Source organism: Coffea arabica, chromosome 9e (assembly GCF_036785885.1).
Source record: "Coffea arabica cultivar ET-39 chromosome 9e, Coffea Arabica ET-39 HiFi, whole genome shotgun sequence".
In the NCBI taxonomy this organism is placed as follows: domain Eukaryota; kingdom Viridiplantae; phylum Streptophyta; class Magnoliopsida; order Gentianales; family Rubiaceae; genus Coffea; species Coffea arabica.
The window spans coordinates 33622158-33626415 of NC_092327.1; the positions used below are offsets into that span (position 1 = coordinate 33622158).

The 4258-nt window shown below is 35.8% G+C and overlaps 1 long non-coding RNA gene across 11 annotated transcripts; it reads left to right on the top strand.

Moving 5' to 3' along the window:
• The first annotated feature begins 125 nt into the window (after window positions 1–125).
• On the top strand, window positions 126–3947 carry LOC140014903 (uncharacterized). Of its 11 annotated transcripts, none has more exons than XR_011821645.1 (5): window positions 126–427; window positions 787–1561; window positions 1688–1747; window positions 1859–2771; window positions 2855–3947. It is a non-coding gene; the product is annotated as an uncharacterized lncRNA (long non-coding RNA). The 11 variants fall into 11 exon arrangements; XR_011821642.1 differs by having other exon boundaries at window positions 787–1362; window positions 1463–1561; window positions 1688–2771; XR_011821646.1 differs by having other exon boundaries at window positions 787–1362; window positions 1463–1530; window positions 1688–2771.
• The last annotated feature ends 311 nt before the right edge of the window (window positions 3948–4258 follow it).

The window sequence follows — 4258 nt, forward strand, 5'->3', positions numbered from 1 at the left end:
CTCTGGTGATTAAAGGTTACGTGGCGCAAAATTTATCTTACGTGGTTACAGATTAGAAGTTACACCTGTAGTTATAGTTCATGTCATGTACTTAAAGATAGAGATATGCTTGTTTCGTTCGGTTCTTTCACAGATTACATACTGTCATAGTGGACTTGCAATCATTAGTCACATTTAATGCATGCACGTGCTTCGTTCTGCCAAACTACAAACTCTTTGTATAGTTGAAGGCTACGCGTTCCGTCTACATTAACCATTTCACCGTCAGTTTCTTTGGTTTGGTTTGCTTTATCTACGGACTACCAACTATTATAATGCTTTAAAGATGTTTCTATTTTCTCTTGCGCCTTTCTATTATCTCTTTATTTTCTATTGGCTTTTCCTGATCCCTGTTTCAAATTCTCAGCTTCGCCTCGGCTTTAGTCAAGTATGTGCTTGTTTTTCTTTGCTGCATTTCTTGGTTGACCTTTTCCTCGTTTACTCTTAATCAATCTGCAGTTACTTATTTTCTTTCCTTGTGATTGAAGTTATGTTTCTATCATTTTCTCCTCCCTATTAATTACCTAAGAATATATGTTTTGTTCCCATGATTTTTGCCAAAAAACTTACTACTTCGCACAGAATCATTTTTCTTTGTTGCAGCTTTTTAGTCTGCATTAACTCTGAATTTTCTTACGTTAGGTGACTCCATAAACTATTAGCAAATTTAAAAAATCTCCTTACTTTTTCCATTTTGGTGTATTTTGCTCATGCTCACTGTGTGTACTTTTTCCATGATCATAGCAGTTCATTCAATACACCCCAATTTTCCACCATCCTATTCGACGTTTATTGTTCAGGTAAAGCAATCCTTTCTTCACTTAATTGCTTCTCATTTGCTTACTGCTTAGTCTATTCTACTTTGTTGTATTTTATCTTGCAAACCATGTTTGTTATCTCTTTGCCTATTGAATAGCGATCATCTCTCTCATGCACACTTGTTCTGCTTGCTTGAACAAACTCCAGATGGTTTGTCATTATTGTTGTTGCACATTATGGATAACAGAATTCTATTGGTTTTAGCTGCAATTGCATATGGGTTGCAAGCGTAAATTTTCATCAGAGGATGAATATCATTTAGAAAAAAGTCGTCGTGATCATGAAAGATATATCAAGAAAGTAGTTCAGCGTAAAAGAAGCCAAAGTGCAGAAACACAGGTTGCTATTCCTCAAGCAACTGAGCACAACCTTTTTGATGTTCCTGTTCATGATGATTTGCCGCCTAAACATACAGCCAGCTGTTTTGTTTGGATTTGCCTGTGTTTTCGCTTTCAGATAAAACAGATATTCCATCTACATCAGCTGTCTCTGCCATTGATTCATGTATTATTCTTCTCTTATTCATATATGCTCTTAGCTCTGTCTTCTTTTTCTCCTCAGCTATAGCAAGTGTAATCATTGTCCTAATCTTTTATTCATATAGTTTGTTCGCCTATAAATGATGATTCAGTTTCACAGAGCCTCTTTCATCCAGCTTCATCGCATGTTCATGTACATCAATTTCCTCTTCCTTCTCATTTAGGTAGCAGTAATATCACTCTTTCAACCATTGACTATCACTATGAAATCAAAGAAACATGCTAGCTCTCTCAATCAGTTTATTTCTCCATAAAATATTCAGTTTGCATTCCAAACTTTGAATTTTCAGCCTCATCATCTACCATCAACGAAGGATTTGATATAGCAACATCCTCAAGCGTTCAAGCGGGTATCTTATCAAATTTTCGATTTCCCTCCTATATTCTATATCGTACTTATACTAGAATATATACTTGCATTTTTAATATAACCAAATATCGATCATGCTGTATACTTTTAGGTAATCATCGACGTCGAATAAATATACCACTCATACAACAGATACAATCAGAGCCAAGTATATTGCCATCTATTTCAGATTGTATTCACTGCCATGCTAAACGATTTTACATGGAGCCACCTCGATATTGCTATGCTTCTGGAGAAATCAGATTAGCACCAACCAAAATGCCTGATAAATTAGTACAGCTTTATAAAACAAACACTCCCGAATCAAAAGAGTTTAGACAATGCATTAGGAGTTATAACAACATGTTTGCTTTTACATCTTTGGGGGTCCATTACAATAAAGAACTCAGCAAGAGGATGGCATTTATACTTTTAGAGTACAAGGACAGATATACCATTTTATTAACTCATTAGTCCCTTCTGAAGATGAAAAGGCATCAAACTTGCAGTTTTATTTTTATGATACAAAACATGAATTAGCAAATAGAATGGCTATCTCAAGCAAATTCAGGGAGTCTATTGTAGAACAGCTTAGGTCAATACTTCATGAAAATTCGTATTCTGCTTTTATTCGAATCTTAGCAAAACTTCAGATATAGACAGATATCGGATATTTCTAAAATCTGACCCAGGCTTCGACCAACGTGTCTACAACACACCTACAGTATCTCAAGTTGCAGCCATTTGGTCTGAAAGTGATTTGAATGACACTCAGACTTCAAGAAACATCGAAATTTCTACAAAAACAGACAATAAGAAAATAGTTAAACAATGCTATGGATGTTATGATGGATTGCAGTACCCTCTTATATATGCTCAAGGCGAAACAGGTTGGCATCCAGGAATTCTTCGAAAAACCAAAGCTGATATATTGGAGCGACCTGATCAGACTTGCAATGAAGAAAATTTGCTGCCTCTTCATCAATGTACTAACATCGATCAAATTATCGATGCAGAAGAGAAAGGTACGACCATATATCTTTGTTAAATCATTTTATCTTTTGAAAATCTTCTTCTTAAAGTCTTTATATTTTTATTATTACTGCAGCTGTCAAGCACAAAAAAAAAAATGCAGGCCAACTGTTTCATGTCGAGAATACTATGCATACAAGTTTCAAGTTAGGAATGGGGATTGGTCGAATCTTCTGCATATCAGTCGTCTTCTGCAACAATACTCTGTTGACACTTATGTAAAACTGGAGACTTCAAGATTGGAATTCTACAGAAGCAGACAAAACAAATTAAGAACAGAAGCGTATCAAGGATTGTTAGACACCACTACAAATGGTGAAACAAATGGCACAAATGTTGGCAGACGCATCATTTTGCCAGCAAGCTTTATAGGTGGCCTAAGAGATATGCGTCGCAGGTACATGGATGTACTGGCATTGGTGCAACGCTACGGAAAACCTGATATTTTTCTTATTATCACCTGCAATCAATCATGGCCCAAAATCAAACAGCATTTGGGGGAAAATGATGAAACTCATAATAGACCTGACTTGATTGCTCGCGTCTTCCATGCAAAAATAGAACAGTTGAAGGAAGACCTATTGAAAAAGCACGTTTTTGGACAAGTAGCAGCATATACATACGTGGTTGAGTTTCAAAAATGATGTCTACCGCACGCTCACTTTTTGATCATCCTTAAAGACAAGTGGAAAATGTACTCTCCAAAAGAATATCATCAAATTGTCTCTGCAGAGTTGCCAGACAGAATTAGATCACCATATCTATTCTCTCTTGTTGTAAAGCATATGCTTCATGGTCCATGCGGATCTCTGAACCCAAAGAGCCCTTGTATGCGACAAAATCACAAATGCAAAAACAACTATCCGAAAGATTTTTGTGACTTCACCAAGCATGGAAAAAGCTCATATCCATTGTCTAGAAGGCGTGATGATGGAAACAGTGTCATGATCAGAGATCATCAGTTAGACAATCGTTGGGTTATCCTTTATAATGCATATCTTTTAGCAAAATATGATTGCCACATCAACGTTGAAGTTTGTTCTGCTATCGAAACTGTAAAATATGTATATAAGTATATATACAAGGGTCATGACCGAGTTATATATCAGTTGAATACGGAACAAACAAACAAAATTATTGATGAAATAAAAAATTTTCAGTCTGCTCGATGGATCTGTGCCCTAGAAGCTATGTGGAGAATCTTCGCTTTCGATTTCAGTGCCATTAATCCAGCTGTTATTGTTCTCCATTTACATCTATAAGATTATCAGCCAGTGTCCTTCCATGAAGATAGACCATTGCAAGATGTGATTGAAGATGAAAGACTTCAGCGAACAATGCTTACAGAATTCTTTGTTATGAATTAAACAAATAAGCAAGCTGAAGATCTCAATTTATTATATAAGGAATTTTCCCAATATTTTGTCTGGGATGAAGATAATAGAATCTGGTATCCTCGAAAACGTAGACAAGTCATTGA